The sequence below is a fragment of the Magnolia sinica genome, chromosome 16 (genome assembly GCF_029962835.1).
Source record: "Magnolia sinica isolate HGM2019 chromosome 16, MsV1, whole genome shotgun sequence".
In the NCBI taxonomy this organism is placed as follows: Eukaryota; Viridiplantae; Streptophyta; class Magnoliopsida; order Magnoliales; family Magnoliaceae; genus Magnolia; species Magnolia sinica.
In genome coordinates, this window is record NC_080588.1 from 29483632 (window position 1) to 29493134 (window position 9503).

A 9503-nucleotide genomic window follows, 5' to 3' on the forward strand; every position below is an offset into this window, starting at 1 on the left:
TAGAGACTAGCCCAAGAAGAATCCCATTTGGGATGGGCCTTTAATCATGCACTAATTAAGCCCAAAAAAATATAAATTTAAGATGGTAAGATACTGACTTAAATCTTCCTCAAATCTAGTGGGCCATATTGCCCCAAAAGAACTTCTATAGGAAACAATTATTAGGGTCAATGCCAAATTCCAGCCCACCCAAATTTCTGGGTTGGTTGGAGTCCAACAATAGAAGTATTCCTTAGTATAATTAATCTCTGATGGCCCACACATATCATTTTAGGCCCCACCAGATGAGAGAATATATGCAACACATATATCAAATGGGTCAGGAGGTTGGAATAAAGGCCCAGTAGTTGCCTAAGGTAGGGATGTCTCATGTGTAAGCAGCCCTATGGGCCCGGGGTTTCTGACCCAAAAATGGCCCAAATTTGCAGGCTGCACCACGGTCAGCTCGAATGTCCATTAAGCCTGAAATTTTGTAAGGTTACACTTCCATAGGTGGGTCACACTCCCAAAAAATTTTATAATTTTTGAATATTTCTAATTATTTTAATTAATTTAAACAAAATAGTCTATCCAAATAATTGGACTGACCTGGACATCCCAACGTGGTGGGCCAGTCCGACCCTTTACACGGTGTGTACAGGGGTCCATTGGCCCTGAAATTTGGTAGGTAGGTCCAAACATGGGTGGATCACCTCTTTGTAAATTTTTATGATTTTAAGATACCTATAAGTATTTTAATTAATTTGAAGAATACAATCTGTATCGGGTGGAATATTGCTGGAATATAACTATGCTGAATTTGGGCCATCCAATGGGTGGGTTCTGGGACTCCAAAATTTCTGAAATTTGGAATGAAGGTCCCTCATCAAGTCTAAAACAAGTTTAGACTAAGAAATATGGCCCACCTTCTTAGAAAGTGTTTTTAAAATTTTATTTTTATGGGACTATGCTGCTAGACTGCACAACAGAAATTTCTGGCGGTCTAGTATGTTGGCCCACCCTTTTGATGCCCAAATGGGGTCCATTGGTTCTAAAATTTTTCATATAAGTCCTACAATGGGTGAAAAACTCTCCTGAAAAATTTTAGAATTTTTGGGATAGTAAAAATATTTTATTTAACACCTGCAATTTATGGACAGCAAGGTATCCCTAAAAAAAATTTGCTGCTAAAAGAAAAGTTGTTGATCCCAACTTGTACACCCAATGGGGTGGGCCCTGGATGTCCAAAAATTGGGAAAATTGAATTTAAACCTCCCCAAATATATGTAGTATAAGGTAGGGTCTACCAAAGTGGCCACCTGATCAGAAACTATTTTATAATCTTACATTTCCAAATTGCAACCTTGCTAGAATTACAGCAGAAATTTCAGCAAGTACCCACATTGGCCCACCCTTTTGGGGACCCAAATGAAGTCAATTGGGGCTGAAATTTGGCATGCTTATAGGTAGGATATACATCTTTAAAAATCATGTTTTATTTGGTATAAAAATTTTCACCAAAAGCTCCAAATCCTGGCCTCAAGTTGGCCCAAAATCTGTCTAGACAGATTTGGACAGCAACATGTTGCTGTCCAAACCACCGCAAAGGATAATTAAAAGGGAAATAAATCACCATTTCCTCAGGGTGGGGTCCATCTAGATTGGTCACACAACTCTCAGACCCAAGCCCCTTCCAAGATCATCCATAAAATCAAGCCCAAAGGCTATCCAAAACATGCCAACAATATGGGGCAACAAGGTGGGCCTGGACGTCTAACCACTTGGGCCTAGTTGTATGGCACATCAAGTGAACCAGACATACATCAGATTTACTATAAAGACAGGAAAGAAAAGATGGAGAAGAAACACAATCCGGCCATGGGGTAGGGCCCCGCCACTAATAGTCCCTCCCAAGAATGAATCATACTTATACAACTACATTGATTGTACATGCAACATAAAATCACTACATGCATGATCTATAATTGCTATGGATGGTTGGGATACCATCCCAACATAATCCTTAGGGTCTAGATGACCTTGATATGAAGTGAATCATTGAATACATCATGATGGGGTCCATGGAGAATAGCCCCATCATGGATCATGACATGCATGTAGGATGGGCCAAAGGGCCACATCCATGAGATCAAATGGGATCCCTACCATGGATTGGTGGGTCCCATGTGATCCATCCAAGAAGAAATAATGAGATTAAAGAAAAGAAAGGAATTCAACAAAAGAATAGTCACCCACCTCAAAGATGTCACCAAACTTCCACACTAAGATCCTCCAACACCAAGGAAAATGGATCAATGGTAGAGATAGGGTTTCAAAGGTTAGATGGTGGGGGATTAAGGAAGAAGGGGGCTAGAAAATGAAGGGAAGCTGAGGAGAAGGTTGTTGAAATTTTGTAAATGGAAGATAAAATGAGAAGAGAGAGAGAGAGAGAGAGGAGAGGATTTGTAGGGGAGTAATGATTATGTTGTAAGAAAGCAAATGATGGCCTATGGTGACAATAACAAAGTTGCTATACTTAGGGTAAGTTTGGGTGGTGTCCAGAATGGGTGGTGAAAATTTCATGCAATTGTATAGTGTGTATAGGTGGTGTGCATGAGAAGTTGTGCCATGGAAGTGGTCCACATATTTTTTTGTACAAAAGTGGGCCACATGATGAAATGCTCATAACTTTTAATCTATAAGTCGGATGAACGCACAAGATGCGTCGATGGAACTGCAGAGGCGATGCGGTCGCTATGGCACTAAATTTGGGTTGATCTGGGTCGAGTCTATGCGACCAGACTCAAGGATGACCACAAATACTACCCGAAGGTCGCGGATCATCGAAATTTGACTGGTAGGACCACGAGACCAAAATGAACGAAATGTATACTCACACACACACACATGTGAACTTGGGTCCAGTCTCACAACCCTCCCCACCAACAAAAAAATTTCATCCTCGAAATTGACTAATCCAAGATAAAATAAAAGACAAAACACCACCATCATATAGCAATCATCATATAAGGAAGGCAATACAAATAATCATATATCAATCAATCATCAAATAAACGGGGAACGTTCTCTAATCTTGGCCTTACGTTCCCAAGACACCTCGACCTCTGAATGATGACCCCATTGCACCTTCACCAAGGGAATGACCTTAGTCCTGAGGACCTGCTCCTTTCGATCAAGAATACAAATCGGCTACTCAATATAGGAAGAATCTTCACGAACCTCAAGTGGCTGCCAATCAATCACAGGAATGATGTCTGACCCACATCTCTGCAATATAGAAACATGGAACACATCGTGGATCGCGGACAACTCAGGAGGTAAGGCCAGCCTATAGGCCACAGCGCCTACGTGCTCGGTAATCTCAAAAGGTCCAATGAATCTCGGGGTGAGCTTGCCCTTCACACCAAAGCGAACCACGCCCTTCATAGGCGAGACCTTGAGATATACTATGTCCCCGACTATGAACTTGAGAGGTCGACGCCGACGATCAGCAAATCTCTTCTGCTAGCTCTGAGCTGTGCGCATCCTCTGCCTGATAACATTAAAAGCCTCCGATGTCTACTGCACAAGCTCAGGACCTAAGAGACGACGCTCTCCTACTTCAGTCCAACAACTAGGAGATCTGCATGGTCTACCATAGAGTGCCTCAAAAGGAGCCATGCCAATAGTCACCTGATAGCTATTATTGTACGCGAACTTGGCGGGGTGCATATGCTCATCCCAACTACCCACAAAGTCGATCACACAAGCCCTGAGCATATCCTCAAGAATCTGGTTGACCCTTTCGGTCTGCCCATCCGTCTGAGGATGATAAGCGGTATTGAGATATAAAGTGACCCCCAGCGGCTACTGAAAACTCCTTCAAAACTGAGACGTAAATCTGAAGTTTCGGTCTGAAACGATCAAAACTGGAACGTCGTGCAGTCTCACAATCTCCTCAATGAACACCTTTGCAAGCCGGTCCATTAACCAGGAAGCATGCACTGGAATGAAATGAGTCGACTTCATCAAATGGTCAATAATAACCCAGATGGTATCATGACTGTGCTGAGTCCTCAGCAAACCTGCAATGAAGTCCATCGATATGTGCTCCCACTTCCACTTTGGAACGCTCAATGGCTGCAAGGGACCAGGGGGTCTCTAATGGTCAACCTTGACACACTGGCATGTGTCACACTGGGCCACAAAACTCACAATCTGGCACTTCATCCCCTGTCAGAAGTACTGCCTCCTCATATCATGATACATCTTCATGGAGTCCGGTTTGATAGTAAGTCTCAATCGGTGTGCCTCGGTCTTCAAATCATGATGCAACTCTGGCACGTCCGAGACACACAACCAGCCTCTGAAGTGTAATCCACCATCGGAACCAATCTGCCAGTCTGACTGCTCCATAGATGCGGCCTCTGCTCGGTACTCCTGAAGTGACTCGTCCGTTTGCTGAGCCTCGATAGCCACCAAAGAGGGTTGAATCGACAAGCTTGAAAGCTGAACAATGGAAGACTGCAGACCGAACTTAAAGTCAAACTCTGATACATCCTCGAACATCTGCTACTCACGCACCATCATCTATGCCACCAGGTCTCGTGGCTAGCGGCTGAGCGCATCAGCCACCACGTTCGCCTTGCCCAGGTGGTACTGAAGGTCAAAATCATAGTCTTTCAGTAACTCCATCCAACGCCTCTGTCGCAGGTTCAACTCGGACTGTGAAAATAGATACTTCAAGCTCTTATGATCCGAGAAGAGCTCGAACCTGACCTCATATAGATAATGCCTCCACACCTTCAGTGCGAAGACGACTGCTACGAGCTCCAAATCATGGGTGGGGTAGTTCAGCTCATGGACCTTGAGCTGGCGTGAGGCATATGCCACTGGCTTCCCGTATTACATCAATATAACACCCAAGCTAACTCTGGAGGCATCGGTGAAAATGATGAAACCCTCACTCCCATCAAGAAGAGTGAGAACAGGAGCGGATGTGAGGTGGTCCTTCAACTCCGTAAATGCCTTCTCGCAGGCGTCACTCCAGACGAACTCGAACGCTTTAACCAGGTCAACGGTGCTGTAATATGGGAGAAACCCTCAATAAACCGTCGATAATATCCCACTAGACCAAGGAAGTTGCGAATCTCAGACGCGTTCATGGGCTGGCCCCACTAATGCATTGCATCAACCTTCGAGGGGTCCATAGCGACACCCTCCATCATCACTACGTGACCGAGGAACTTCATCTCCTCCTACCAAAACTCGCACTTCTCCAGCTTCGCATACAGGTGGTGGGCATAGAGGGTCTCAAGCACAATCTGCAGGTGCTCAGCATGGTCCTCACGGGTCTTCGAATATACAAGAATATCATCAATGAATATCACCACGCACTGATCAAGGAATTGCTGAAAAACCTCATTCATCAGCTGCATGAATACGGCAGGTGCGTTGGTCAATCCAAACGACATGACCAGGAACTCGAAGTGACCATAGTGTGTTTGGAAAGCCGTCTTCGAAATGTCCTCCTCTCGGACCTGAATCTGATGGTAACCGAAATGCAAGTTTATCTTGAAAAAATATTGTGCACCCTGTAACTGATCGAACAAGTCATTAATACAGGGAAGCGGGTACCGGTACTTGATGGTAACTCTGTTGAGCTTATGATAATTTACATAGAGTCGCAACGAACCATCCTTGTTCTTCACAAACAATACCGGGGCTCCCCAAGGTGAACTATTGGGACGAATGAAACCTAACTCCCGAAGCTCATCCAACTGCTCCTGCAGTTCCCTCAACTCCAAAGGTGTCATCCGGTAGGAGCCTTCAAGATGGGCACAGTACCAGGCACCAAATCAATCTAGAACTCCACCTGCCGACGTGGAGGCAAACCCGAGATCTCCTAAAACACATCTAGGTACTCACAAACAACTGGCAACTGCTCAATACTCTTGGCCACAGAATCCTCAACGATTGAAGTCAAGAAACTAGATAACGGCTCCCCTCTGGGCTCGGCGACGAACTGGAATACTGGCAAGCCTGGAATATGAAACGTAACTATCCTCACAACACAGTCTAAGATGGCACGATACTCTGTAAGCCAGTCCATACACAGAATAACATCAAAACTCGACATCGGCATCATGAACAGATCGGAAGGAAGGAACATCTTGCCCACTAACACCGGGTAAGAAGGGCAGCGACGGGTCAATACCACAAACTTTCTCATGTGAGTCGAAACAGCCAAGGCCTCAGACACAGACTCCAATGGAATACCGGTCGATCAGCAAAATTGTTTAAGCATAAAAGAATGAGAGGCACCAGAATCAAATAAAACATGAGCAATACAGGTAGAAACAGGAAGAATACCCTCAACGACTTCACCGATTGATGACTGCGGGTCCTAGCATGGCGCCTACTGTGTAGAATAAAAGTGGCCCTGAGCTGGTAGGGGAAGCAACACGGAAGACTGAGGGTCCTGAGACTGTGCCTGTTGGGCTACTATACACACTGGACCCAGGGATCGGACATACGGATATCCCCTCTGCTGGTATTGTGGCTGCTGCTATCTCTACTGAGGAGGTCTACCTGGCTGCCTCTGCTACAGAGGAGGAGCCCTAAGAGCGGTAGGACCGCGGGACCAAAATGAATAAAATGCATACTCACACACACACATGCACACATGCGAATTTGGGTCGAGTCTCATAATCTTAGACTTAACCATAAAGACTCATCATTCTTAAGTTAGGATTCACTAAACCCTTGACCCAAACCTTGACATATTCAAAGGCACATCATCATTACGGTTGCAGTTCAAGGGAGTTGAAGATGCTGCACGATTCAAGAAGATCTTTAACAAGGTACTTTAATGTGGCTTATCCAGTTCATCCACTTTAAGTAAGAAAGTATATTTGAGTCCATTGTGTTTGAAAACCATTCCTTGTGTATGACTTCAAGTTGGAGTTTCAAATCTAAACTCCTTAAGACCTTATGTAGCCCATCAATGGATGAAATTTATGTAGACCTTGTGTAGGTTGTGAAGGTTTATGGTGAACCTGATTTAAAACCATCTGAATAGTGAAATCTGGCACACTCTAAGAGAGAATGTGTCAGCCAGCAGTGGAGTAGGTACGTAGCCAAACTCTTTACTTCGAGTGCAATGGGATAAATGTTTTATCTCTCATATGTTATATTTTGCTAAACAACATACATGATTTACTTTATTACAACAAACATACTTAACAGAATGCCTAAATGATGTTTTCACTTGAGTCGACCGTGTAATTGTACTTCTTCTTGTTTGTACAGCTTTACATAAGTGTTTAGATGTAAGTGCATGTAACTTATCCAATTAAAATTTAAAAATTCTTATTCACCCCCTCTAGGACATTAGCCATATATTCAAGCTTCACTTATAGTGGTAAAACTACAATTTCATTCACTACCTCCACTTGACGCCTAGCAAGAGATGCACTCTCAATTCCCACAGCTTGAAGCATGGTGCCCTAGTTTGCCTCATGTCGTTGAGAGCTAATAGGAAAGGGTTAATCCTACAAAGCCACCACTAAACCTGAATGATGACTGTAGAAGCTCGCATCATTGAATTGGGACGTATTCCTGACTAGCTAAAGCTCTTATAGAATAAGAGTAGGGGCTAAGCCCCTAAGGATGGAGAAGAGATCAGCCCCTGAAGCTAACGTCCACCAACAACGAGCCATGAAAACATCTAAGAGTGCATGGGAGTAAGGGAGGCCAAACAACAAATTGAAATGACCTCATACCTTGCTCGCCACCACTCCAGCCAAGAAAAGGTGGTCTAACATTTTAAGAAGAGGACTAGGCACACAACATTTACACCTGGAAGCCATGTAGATCTCATGAGCTTGAACCCTTGCATCAACCTATATGGCCTTATTTAATACCCTTCAGGCTAGTAGTGATACCTTTAGGGGAAGCTTTGGGTGCCAGACCAACTTACACCAAGCATTCCTTTCCCCTACTGCTTTGTTAATTTTCCACGTTGAGCTGACTATAAATTCTCTCGGGGAGGAACTCACCTAGATGCATTTATCCTCTGAGGGTGAGGTGCAAAAACCTTCCTCTTTTATAAAATCTAAAACCACCTGAGGTAGCAAAGCCCAAAGCCAAACTTCAAGTTTTAAACCATCTAGATCCAGCACCTCCTTTACGTGCACATCAGTTAACTCCTTAGGTAGGGGCTATAGTCTCCACTCTCTCAGCAGCCTTAACCCTGCCCAATCCATGTCCCAAAAATTACAATTTCCACACCCAATGAGCCAGTGTGCATAAATAAAAAGAATTTGGAAGCAAACTCTTAATGCTCTTCCAGATAGGCGATGTGAAGCTATTACAATTCCATCTGTCTGCTGAGACTAGATCCCTACTATATTTCGAGCTCATAAAGGATCCCAATAGCTTGTCGCAGATCTAAATTTCACATTTCATGCCATTTTCAACCTCAAAGATCTCATGACACTCTTAAGGCCCCTAATGCCTAGCTCTCCTCTGGACTTTGGCAACAAGATTTTCTTCTAGTTAGTCTAGTGCATCCTCTTTTTAGCCCCATCCTAGCCCTAGAAGAAGTCACTGAAGGACTTTTAAAGGATCCTAACATGGAAGAAGGAACCTCCACTGTCGAGAGGGCGTGAATAGGGATGCTTCTTAGGATGTGCTTGATTAGCATGAGCTTCCTTAACTGACCAAGGATTCTCCCCTGCCACCATGCAATCTGCCACTAGATTTTATCTGCCAAAGGCTGAAAGTATGTGCAGTAGGCCCTCCCTCTAAAGATGGGAACCCCCAGGTAGGTGAACGGAGCATTGCCTACCCAAAGCCCTCTCAACTACCCTTGTCCATTGTTCACAACCCCAAGTGTAGGGTTGCGATGTAGTAATAATCTTGGTAAGACTGAGGTTGAATCCACAGGGACTAACTTGTACGTTTCTAAAAGTAACTAGAACTTAGAACTAGAGAAAGATATAAACTGTCTAAAATAAGGAAGGAATTACGAATATTGTGGTTTAAACTATCAATTAAAAGTGGGAACTAGGGTGCCAAGGATCCACTTGTAGCAATTAGGATGCCACCTTGCTTGATTCAAGAGATCCAACTGGAATCAGAGCCTTATCTTATCCAGCTGAAGAAAGAGATGATCGAATCTCTGAACTTCTCATTGATCTGGTCTCAAAGGAGGAAAATTGTGAGGATTTGGAAGGAATTCCATCACCCTACCATGCCTAAGGGACGATGGTGAACATCAGGATTTACCAATCCCACAATCTCAAAAAGGAAAAGAAGATATTTAAAGCTATCGCAGACTCGATTGTAATTGCAATCACAATAAACCATTGAAAACTGAAAATATTCCTTAAAATTAACTAGAAATCAATGAAGTTCAAAATAAATATGAATCAAAGCGAAGTAAACATTTCAATCATGCTACAAGCTTCACCTCTTAGCCTTAGCTAAGAGGTTTAGCCAACCATAGTCATGATTGAACT